Here is a 12,839-nt window from a genome sequence, read left to right on the forward strand (position 1 = left end):
AGTATTTGTAGTAATGATAAATACTAAATACAGTTAAAGTGAGATTGGCAAGAATTAAAATAGTATGGATAAAATCAGTGTAATCAGTAATAAAAATCATGGCTTTTCATGTCATGTTTAGAAATAAGTTGAGTTAAGTATAAAAGTTGGGTCTCTCTCTGATAACAGTTTTATTCTCAACTAATCAAACTTTAAAATTCCCCTCAATGACTATTCTTTTCATTACTGTGGAAGCAAGCATCCGCATCCCTTCACTCACTCTGGCAGCAATTTTTTTATATATATATACAGGCAACACCCAAAGTACTGTGTTATACTACAACACAATTCGCTTTAACATGGTTTGAAAATTGCAGCAATGCTCACGCAACACGGTACTTATATATTACGGTTTCACTGTAACACAGTTTTGAGAATTGTAGGAAATCTCACATAACACTGTATTTTTGAGCTTTTGTGCATAAAACCCTGCTATTATGTTAGATGTAATTTTTCAATGTTTCCATTCCTTTTTGTGAATCCTTGCTGTTGACTCACTAATTGTTATCGCCTTCGTGATATTTTACTAAAGCACATTTCTGGAAGTCACCACTATAAAACAATAAAAACAATTTGCAGTTTTCAGTTCATTGGTCTTTTCTGTTAGCGCAATCAATTATAAACAGGTAGTAAACTATCTTCTTGCATTTGCTATAGTACCAATAGCTGGAATTCTCCGGGTTTGGTGAAATGTGTTTCCCCTTCCATGATATATTCAATCATATAAAAAACAAATTTTCAGAAACTCATTACTCTGTATTTCACTTCACAAGTGAGTGTTGAAACTTGTGCGTGCCATGTTCTTTGTTATTAATTGCTTATCATTTTTACAACAAAAAAAGTCGGTGAACAGAAATATCAACTATTATGTACATATTACAGTATGTATTAATTAAGCTAGGTACGTAAACATAAATATATTTTTAATATTTTGCTAACTGGAAAATATTCTTCCTGATTTTTATGTATCATTTAAAGCAGGGGTCCACTGTAGTTTGTTGGGAAATCCCTGGGTTACATTCTGTGCTATTGAACTTGCGCTTGTTTGAGACCATAAAAGATGGTGACTCCAAAGAGTGCAGTTAGTGACTTTTAAAGAGAGCAGAAGGTACACTAAATCTAGATGCTGCAGAAGAGATTGTGCTTAGCAGCAATGAAGAGGAAGAAAATTAAATGAACGTACATTATCTGGCATATAAGTATCACAGCTTGTAAGGTAAGACGTTTGTTCAGCTATTACTATTTAAATTACCACTATTATAAAATTATTAAGTTATTACTACTAAAAAATTAAGTTTCCAATAGTTATAAAAAAAAAAAAGGCATATTTTTGTTAGCCTTTGGAACGTAACCTCCCTCCCTTTTTGTACTAGTTCTTAGTCCCTCATAACACTGTTTTGCATTACATGAGATTTTGTAGGAACCAAAGTACCATGTTATACAAGGGTTACTTGTAATGTTTTAGATAAAAAAATTTTGTGCCATAGTTCATTTTGCACATTATCTTCTCTATACTGTATCTATTTGTAATTTAAAGGGAGAGGGGGATTCAAAACTAGTGATGGGAATAATTGAGAGGTTATAATCGATCTATTTGATTTTGGAAACTCATTCAATTCATTTTTTGATTATATTGTATCAGTTATTAACAGAGTACTCTGTTAGTGTGTTTTTTTTTTTTTTTTTTTTTTTAGTTCATCTACAAATGGAAAATTACCTACTGTCCTTGCTGTGACTGTCTGGCTGTCCACATTGATTCACAATGATCATATTTTGATGAAATTTTTTATTTGGGTCTTTGAGATTTGTCATGGCTCCCAAATATTAATAAAATGAGACCAATAGAAATTTGGACCCCCCCCACTGTAAAACAGTTCTCTACATATAAATGGCCTTATCGGGTGTTTGACAACAGTTACTTCAAGAAAATCTCAGATTGACAGCAAATTTTCATCAAAAGATGGAAGGAACTTTGTTCCAGCAATTGACTTGCTGGCTAATGGTAAACTTCCACATATCTATTCTGCAAGGTGCTTCAACTTGAATTTATAGCCCCCCTCATGTGCATAATATGAGTAAGAGGAAGAATCCCATCAGTATTGAACTTCTGTTGCTTTCAAATGTTTGAGAAGTAAAATGGGATCAACAACACCAAATTTTTAGCAAATATTTCATTGGTTACTAGAAGCTTTTAAGACCAGTTAAAATTCCATATCCCCAGTTTCTCCTCAAAAGAAATTATATAAATGAAAGTACAGTCAGTCCTCGTATAACACGTGTTTATACTACACGAATTCGATCATACACGATTTATAAATAGGGGAACAATATCTTATATAACACGAACCGAATTCCCTTATCCTTTGTGTTTACAAGAAATTGCAGTCGAACGCAGAATCACCCCAACCGAATGCAACATGATAGGAATGAAGAGAAGATTCTGAAAATGTATTTATGTTTTTTATATCAGTGAAATTTCACCATAACAACGTAAAAACCAACACAATTCCAGCTATCGGTATAATCACAAATGCAATTAGATCGAGTTTACTACCAGTTTATAACAGATTCCACTAGCAGAAACGCAACTGGAAATTGTTTTTGTTTTATGTGCTTTAGTAAAATGTGAGTGTTAATAGTGTATCTCTGCCTTTACAGTATTGTTTATTCAGTTGCTACAGGCGCGCAGCTTTGTTTATGTGCATCAAATGTGCCTCCTCGTTTTGTAATTGTGCTTTATTCCCTAGAAATGAGTAAAATACTTAAAAGGTGTGAAAAGGAAGTGTCCTGGGCAATGCAGATTCAGAGAGAAAAAGAAAAGCAATATCAATAAACAGAGGCGGACTGGATCAAAAATTCTTACCCGGGAAAATTTATAGTGGCCTCATACTAGCGTTTATGGCCAAAATCACACCGGCCTCTGGCCCACCGGGGTTTTCCCGGTAAGGCCTATGGCCAGTCCGCCTCTGTTGATAGAGAAAAAATATGAAATTGTGAAACGCTTTGAGCGAAATGAAAGACCATGTGATTAAATGAGGCAACGCTGAGAATCACAAAGAATGCAGAGAAAATAAAAACAACTTTGACAGCAGGAACAACTCAAAATGTAATTAAAATCCATTAGATTAAGACACAAAGAATTGGAAGAGATGGAACAGCTGTCATCTGTTTGGATAGAAAATCAAACAAAAAACAAGTTTGCTTATGATAGAAGCAAAAGCATTAGCAATATTTTATTACGTAATAGTCGCAATAAAATTCTTAAGTATTACTTAAGTAATTAAAATGCTTACGGATTACGTATTTTATTACATATAATAATAAATAATCGTAATAAAATACGTATTTTTTTACGATTATTTATTGTGTTTGGTAATGTTTTGGTTACCAATGTGTGTTCAATCTTGGGTGGTTGGCACCTAACCCTATTTTTCCCATAGGGCCTGTTTATATTGCACGAGGGTTTCTAGGAACACAACTATCGTGCTATATGAGGACTGACTGTATATGTTTCAGGCATTTAACAGGAAAAGTCAGATACACTAAATTTTCATCACATTCTTTGATGGTCCTTGTGGAGGTTTTAAGTTTAGTTCTGATTTCATGGGACCCTTCTCCACAGAAATGTTTCAGAAGCCTGGAGTAGCAGCTCTGATCCTTTTCAATATTTCGGTACCTATTTAAAATATTCCTTGGGACTTTGTGCTAATATCATGTCAACAGGTTAACCCATGTGTACTCCAATTAAAAAAACTGCTACACAAATCTAACCTCAAAGTTACTCATCACACGAACATCACGCAACAAGATTTTAATAAGCACTTCCTGAATATGATATAGAATTTATAAACCGAGGCTATATTTCATAATTGATGTTTGTTATTTGTTTTTTTTAGGAGCATTAGCAACTAAGGCCATATTGCTCCAGTGATATGCGGTGGTCATTCCCTGACCTTTCCGCATCGTCCGTATTTGGCAGTTACGGGCTCAAACCCCGGTCTAAATTTCATAATTGAACATGCCTGAAATGTAACACAACATGTACATTATACCTAACTTGCTTTCTTTCAGGTATGTCTGCATATGCACAAAGTGTCTCTGTCCTCAAGGCCATGCTGAGCCATTTTAATATCTGAGGCAAGAATAAAAAATTGCACCCTCCCATAAAATATATAAAAAAATAATTTAATTAAAAAAGACTTATTTAAAATACATTTCTAGTATATGTTTTAATAAATTAAAATTGAGGTTAAAAATGGCAACCAGTGGGGCAACAACCATGGTGGCACTCCAGATAGCACTGGCGTGCAGAGCTCTATCTGCACAGTGGTGCGACAAGGATTTTCGTCTTGCAAAAGCAGGATTGGAATAATCAAAGCATAAAATTGAAAATGTTGGCAATTATTTAATCTTTCTTTTAGCGCCCCTTTCGGCTTTTAACCTGAGGCAAGTGCCTTTGCCTCACCTTTGGCATGGCTCCGGTTGTACTCACCACATCTGTCTGCATGTTGATGTTTTATGGTGCATAGGCATCTAAGGCCATAAAGTGCCAAGTTTACTGTCTGCATGTAGCAGCTGACCTCCCACAGAAAGACAGATTAAATTTTATACATGGGTCTTCTATAGAGATTTGCTAAGTCATCCCACACTTCATTAAAATCGGACCAATAGAACAATCAAGAAATTTTTCTCCCCCCATAATTTTACATTATCTCTATATAATTTTGAAGTATGTTTCAGATGTTTGGACACTGCTCTACAAGGAAAAGTCAGATTTTCTTTGGAAGGTTTTCAGATTGATTCTAATTTGATATGGCCCACCAGTTTCTCCACACCTCCAGAAATCTGTATTAGTTTCACATGTGGCACATTACTTGAGGGAAAAGTTGGATCAACACCACACTTTCATATGTTTCATTGGTCTAGGGCAGTGGTGTCCAACCTACAGCCCGCAAATAATTTTTATACAGCCCGCACAGAAAGCGAACTAAAACAGTATCAATCGCCACTGCGTGTACAGGCATGCAAGCGTTTAGCTCAACTGTATCAAACATGTACATGTGGTTCAGTGCAGTCATATGTATGCTAAATACAGTTATGTATTTTAATATAGCTCGTTCATTGCATTGAATTATTTATTTGTATTGAATTAAAAAAAAATATATCATTCTTAAATGTTCCAAAAGGGGAAAATCGATTTGGAGCATTGTGTTTTTGATCCAAGGTGGACTGAAGACTATTTCTTCATTGATTACCACGAAAAAGCAGTGTTTTTGGTGTGTCGGGAGATTGTGAGTTTTTAAAGAATATAATTTAAAATGACACTGATTCCAATCATAAATCTTATGATCAACATAAAGGAGTGCTGCAAAAAGAGGTGTTCAAAGTTACAAAACGAATTAAGAAAACAACAAAGCATACTGAAAACGTATCAGTCAAGAAATATCTGCTGTACGTGCTAGTTATCAAGATTTTCTAGATCTTGTTGCATATTTGATCGCTTTTGAAAGTAAACTGTTCAACGATGGTGAATTTGTTAAAAGTTGTGGAAGAAATTTGTCCGGAGAAACGAACAATGATACAAGACATTGTCTCGACAAACAATTATGCGAAGAGTATAGAAGATATTGGAAAGAATTTGTTCGAACAACTTTTGAAAAAAAAAAAAAAAAAAAAACAGAAACAAATGAAATATTTTAGTGTGGCACTTGATGATAACAGTGATGTAAATGACACAGCCCAACTCATCTTCATACGTGGAATTAATGATAATTTTGTACCAGTTGAAGATTTAGCTGATCTACAGAGTATGTGTGGAACAACTACAGGTGAAAATCTTTTCGAAAAGTTAGGATTAAATATTAAAAACCTGGTAGGAGTCATAACTGGTGGTGAAAAAAATGATTGGTAAAAACATTGGGCTTATGGGTAGAATAACCAAGAAAATGATAGATATCGGAGCTGAAACTCCGATTGGAATTCACTGCATTGTGCATCAAGAAGCTCTTAATGGGAAAGTATTGGATCTCCAACTCGTAATGAATGTGGTTATTTCAACTGTAAATTTTACAAGGTCACATGGCCTTAGTGGTAGTTGAAACATCACCGAATGTTTCAACACAGAAAAAGGGAAACCAATAAAACAACTATCAAATATGAAGTGGCTGTTTGATCTTGCAATTCATACATACATTTCTAGTCATTTAAATGCTCTTAATCTAAAACTACAAAGGAAAGGAAAATTAGTCTGATTTGTTTGATGACATCAAATCGTTTCAGAATAAGTTATTTAAATCCCAGTTGAGCAAGACAATTTAGTTCACTTTGAATGTTGTATTGAGCTAAAGGAGAAACATTTCCAAAGAATCGTTGCCTTTCGTTATTACAATTACTTTTTGACAAGTTTGAAAGTCGATTTTCTGATATAAAATCCCATGAAAAAAAAACTAGTTTTTGTTTGAGAACCCATTTACTTCTATGGCTGAAAACTACAATCCCAGATTGCAACTTGAAATTATTGATCTTCAAGCCAAGATATGATTCAAAAATAAGTATATAGACTGCAAAAATAAACTATTTGAATTATACAAGGCTTTCCCACCTGACGATTTTCCGCTAATAAAAGAAAATGCCATGAAAATGGGTACTTTGTTTGGATCAACGTATGTTTGCAAGCAGATTTTTTTTTTCACTTGTAAAATCAAATAAATATTTAAAAAGAAACAGAATAACAGATGAGCAATTTTTTTTTTTTTTTTTTTTTTTAATGAAAACCCCAAACACAAGAGGTATTAGAACCTGTAGTACTGTGCAGGGGTTGGAGGTTGAGAAGACAAAAGAAGATATTTGTTGATATTAGACAAACTTTTGTAAAATACACTAATTTTCAGGAAATACTTAAGGAAGGTTTTGGGGGCACCACCCCAGATGTGGGAATAATATTCCACGGTTGGATGGATTTGCAATTTGTACAGAGTGAACAGCTGTTTTGGAAGAAAAATAACGCCGAGAGCAAAAGAGAAAACAAAGTTTTTTAGATGCAGAGGAAGCAATATTTGAAATGTGCTAGTGCCAAGAGGGATTAGAAGTCAGGGTAATCCCTCCCTAAAAGAGATATCATCTTGCCTAGAAATCAGAGTGTCACCAAAGATAAGCACAGGAGCAAAAGAATCCTTTTGGGAGATATAAGACAGGACTGAGTTTTAGAAGGATTTAAATCAACTAAGTTGTCTTTGCCCCACTGGAGAATTACCTGGAGATTGGCATTTAAGGAATTGATTGCGGATATTCGAGAAGTTGAAGCTGATTGAGCAGGGCAAGGTTTCTCAAACTGGAATGCAATGTGCTTTCATCAGCAAAACTATGGATAAGATTTCTAATCAATGAAAGAAGGTAATTAATATACAAGAGGAAAAGAACTGAACCTTGGGGGACACCAGCATTAGTACTGAAGTTAGAAGATAGCGAGACATCTACCATCACCCTCCGTGAGCAGTCAGAGAAAACTGGATAACCAATTACAAAGAACAGTTGGTAAACCATAAGATGGAAGCTTGTTTAGAAGATCTTTATGCCAAACACAACCGAAAGCCCTTGAGATGTCAAGAGCAACTGCTTGTGTTTCTCTGAACTTTTCCATTGAATTTGTCCATAAATTGGTAACACAGGCCAGAATATCACCCGTGGATCAACACTGACTGAATCCATACTGGCAATCGTTGATCAGATGGAAGGTTTCTAGATAGTTTAAAGAGTTGACGGTTAAGTGATTTCTCCATTACTTTAGAAAGAGAAGTAATTGGATGGGAGGGATTTGTCACCCTTTTTAGGAACTGGCTGGATATGAGCACATTTCCAAGCAGAAGGAAAACACTTTTGCAATAAGAAAGTGAATAACGGTGGCATAGAACAGGAAGTTCTATGCCACCGTTCTGTGCCTCCATTAGTAAGTTCAGGTTTTGAGAACAAGTGGAGAAATATCATCTGGACCTGGAGCTCCATCGAGAAATACCATCAGGACATAATCTTCATTATGTATTGAGATTGCCGTCACAAATTTGCAACCAAATTTTGAACAATTATTTAAAAATATCCAGCCTCAATCATCTCATTAAACGTTAAGTTTTGTCCAGTAAATGTTATTATGTATTGTACTTAATAAAATTTGACTATTTCAATTTTATCGTTATATTTATTTATTCACCTTAATATTGAAAAGCAGCGATCTCTTCAGGTTGTAAATTTTCTAAAATGAGAATTTAAAAGCAAAAGTAAATTATTTGAAAAAAAAAAAAACCAAACATATTTTTATAATTTTAATAAAATCTAAAAAATAACTCACCGACATAGATTCATTGCACATAAGTGATGGGAATTTGCATTTTTTTATATATAGCTTGAAAAGAAAAAAAGGTAACATGAAAATAGAAACTTCCTTTTACGAGTAACAAGATATAGAAAATGTGACAATTTTTTTCTCGAATCGCTCTATGCGGCCCGGGAAAACAAATCTAACTTTGAATATGGTCCCCGTACGGGAAAAGGTTGGACACCACTGGTCTAGGGGAAGATTTTAGGACTAATTGCAATTCCGTAATTGGAACCACTACTCCAATCCTTTTACAGACTTCAGGGCCTATTTAGCATATTCTTCTTGACCTGTGTACTTTGTTTTGTGTTGGCAGGTTAACCCATATCCTTTGCACCATGTGATATTCATGTGATGGGTAGCCACGGTAAATACATTTTGGCAAACATTTCTTCAGTAGGAAGGAATATATATATTCATTATTATTATTTTTTTTTAAACTGATTTGATGCATGTTTTATTTGATAATTGAATGCTCCTGAAATGTAAAAGCAATGTGTACATTACCTAAATTATTTCATGCTGATTTCAAATATCCAATACCCAGTTTTTGTGAAATTTTTGTTTTTCATAAAAATAAAGAATTAAACTATTAACTGGGAATGCCATTCTAATAGTGCCAGAATACAGTTCTGTAGCATTCAGGTTCTTTCATTTTTAAATTTATAAAGGTTGGCAGGTATGAAATCAGCATGCATAACCAAGTATTAACTGTTCTGTTGGTATAACAGTTGCATTAAAAGAGTTAAAATGAAGTTGTGTGTGTTTTATGGTTGTTTATTGGCACATTCACTGCTATGGCTATAGTGCACCTAATGAAGTTGCATGACTCCACTGGCCCCAGCCAATATAGTGTATAAACTGAAATTTATTTCAGTTTATACACTAAGGTTATGGGGTTAAAAAAAATATGATCCAACTACAACTTTTTTCTAAACTAAACTAGGCTAAATGCTACATCACTGCTGCACACATTCTTGACCTGCCTTGCTATGTATGGTACCCACAGACAAACTGACATCTGCCTTGCTAACAAATTATCATTGGTAGAAAGTCACACCCTCCATTTATTTTTATTCCTTATTTCTGAAGGCTTAATTTTTTTTTTTTTTTTAATACATACCTTATAGGTTAAAAATAATCTATTTAAGGTGTTCAAATTCAAATATACAGTGAGACCCCCCCGTATCTGCAGGGGATACGTTCCAAGACCTACCGTGGGCGGCTGAAATCGCAGATATAAGCGAACAACTGCAGACCCCATGTATAACGTGATTTTCTTATACATACGAGGGTGGTTCAATAACTTTTACATAATGATGTTACTCGGTTGTCTCGTACATATAATAAAGTTTAATTGATAAATTAAACACACATTAAGACATTACCAACATTAAATATGGTAATAATAAAGTACAGCAGACTCGCGATTTACCAGGACACTTCAAGACTCCAAATTTAAAAAAAGAAAAAAATCATAAAATTCAAGTAATAACTAGGTATAAACAGATATTTTGATAAGAACCAGCGTTATAAGTAGTCATTGTGAGATTAGTGTACCTATTATCTTGCAACCCCTGCTGGCTTCACGCCTACCACTAAAAAAAAAAAAAAAAAAAAAATGCCCCAAATGTTTAATTTGATTTAGTGCGTCGCGTTGATTGTTGTTCCGTCGTACCGCAAAAAGACAAAAATTTTGTCTCGTTATTTATGTCTGAATTTTATTATTATTTTTTTTATAGTAACTATTATTTATTTATTTTATTTTTGTTTAGAAATCACAAAAATGGGCAAACGCAGGAGTGTTTTCAAATTCAAACTAAAACTTGAAATTATTCAAAAGTTTGAAAACAGTGCATCCATTAAATCTCTAATGAACCATTATAATGTTGGAGACCAAACCATACGTGACATAATAAAAAAATAAATGGAAGCTATCTGATTTAAAATTGACTTCGTAAAAAATAAAGGGAAGCATCATATTGGACACGCGATTAGCACATGTTAAGTTTTTTTTTTTTTTTTTTTTTCCTCCCCCCTGTGGTTAACCGTGAGTAACTGAATCAGCAGATACAGGGTCACAATTGTAGTTGTAAAATAAGAACAGCTAAATGGATCTCATCTTTCTTTTCATTATTGATCAAAAATCCTCAACTTTAAAAGCTTAGCACTGGATTTTTTAGAATATAACAATCTCTAGCAGAAAATATCTGCTTCCAGTGATACCATTTGTATTATTTCAAAACTGGATATTTTAGGATCCAATTAATGTGCAGGAATAAAGAATCTTTGTGAGAAAGTTATCAGAAAGTGGAATTGTATGAATAAACTCAATCCTCAACTGATTCCTGATATCAAAATCAAACTCTTCTACATGCTTTGTTAGTATGTATATAATTTTAGAATTGTTATAGAATTAATGTAATACAGTAGTATATAATGTAACAGTAAGTAATAATCTATAATGAATGTATTATTAAAAAATATGCTTTTTTGTATAAAATATTAGTTTATTGAACACCACATTAAACACAAAATGAACAGAGTCAACTACTTTATCTTAATGAGCATAAGGTATACTTTTAAATTTCCAATATTTCTCTACCATTCTGCTCAGCAACAAAATAATAAAGATACAAAAATTATGCATTAGCATAGACTCAAACTCAACAGCAGTTACACAGTATTATTAAAACTCAAATTTTATGCAATAGCCATTTGCACAAACATTAACAACAGTTGATTAATAATATTGCAAATCATTTAAAGTATAAAAAGTTTGTTATATGGTAAATACATCTAAAATGTAGAAGTTTTGCAGTTTTTTTTCTCTCTGTACTCATGACTAGGTAGTGCAACTGCGTATGTCTAACAATGAGCATTAGAACCTGTTGGACTAGGTTAAATATCAGCATTTTTGGCAATTAATGTAAGAGCAAAAGAACATAAGAGTAAGCTTTCATTCAGTTATATTCAGACTTCCAAAATACTTCTAATTTTTACAGTTTGGTTCAGTTTTGAAAGAAGTGAAATAATTATATCAACGTTAAAAATTCTATTATACAAGTTTCTTAAGAAAATTGTGCTTTATTTGTCATCAAACTAATAATTCAAATTCTGAATGCTTAACTATAAGCGTTAAGGGTACTCTATTAAAGATGATAAACTTTTATGCAAACAAAATATGAGCTATGAAACACAAAAAAAAAAAAAAAAAAAAAAAAAAAAAATTCAAATTCATATTGAGTATGCAGCTAAAAATACTTTATAAAAAGATCTGATTGAAACAAGTTTGAAATCTGAAATCTAGCAATGGTTTTCTTATTGGCCATCAGGAATTATTCAAATATGCTACTTGTACTACTGCAGCATAATGAAATTTCTTAATTTACAACAGCTATCTGTCAAATTTACTAAATAGGAAAGCTGCTTTGGTATTTCTCTGCAAATACTTTGTCTATAATCATTAGAGTAATAATTAGAGTAATAACAAGAAAAGATAAAAGCCAAAGTTTAAAGTCGAAGTCTAGATGAATACCATTATGCACGACGTGAACTACAAAATTCCATCTGAATAAAACTAAACCAAGAGTCTAGAAGTCTTTCTCTAACAACCATGTGCACAAAGATTCAGCAGTAATAAACTATGAATGTTGACTGACATTATGGACATATTTTAGAATATTTTCTTTTAGAAGTACCCTGAATACCATAAATGCACTGAAGCACATTTAAATGACAAAATAAACTGTAAAACAATAACAGACATATTAACCCAAAGAACATACTTTTTCCCCCCAAATGTATTCAGCAAAAAGTGTTTGTGAAAGAACTAGGAACTGATACTACTCAGCACAAATCACACATTACAAAATAGCTGCTTTATAAAATCCCGACATAATGACTTATAGAACAAATGTGCACGCTGCCTGGTGTGCAAAGTATAAAATAACAATGTGAAAATAGCACATCTGAAAATTTACAAGTGATTTCCATAGAGGACAATGTACTTCATATGTACGTACAAAACCGCTGAATAGTACATGGCACATTAAGGTATTAAAATTGCTTCAAAATTAGAATACTATAATGCATAAGAAATGACAATGCATTTGCAATTGGAAATGGTAACTTTTTTTTTTTCTTTCCTTTTATCTGAAAAGAGATGCAAATATGTATTGAAATTTTCAAAGTTTATTGTTCCACATAAAGATCACAATAATCTCATCACAGGTTTTGCCTTTTATTACTTGTTGGAATGATGGTGGTGAAAGAATGCTTACACTATATCTATAATGTTATAAGCAGCTACTTGAGTTATAGTTTTCCACACGACAACTAATCTGGTTCAAATATCACATCACACACATTACTAGTTAAATTAAATATTTGTTCAATTTAAGCATTTTACTGTTGGATACATTTTAAACAG

Source organism: Mastigoproctus giganteus, chromosome 12, assembly GCF_048544385.1.
Source record: "Mastigoproctus giganteus isolate SK-2022 chromosome 12, ASM4854438v1, whole genome shotgun sequence".
NCBI classification, from domain to species: Eukaryota; Metazoa; Arthropoda; class Arachnida; order Uropygi; family Thelyphonidae; genus Mastigoproctus; species Mastigoproctus giganteus.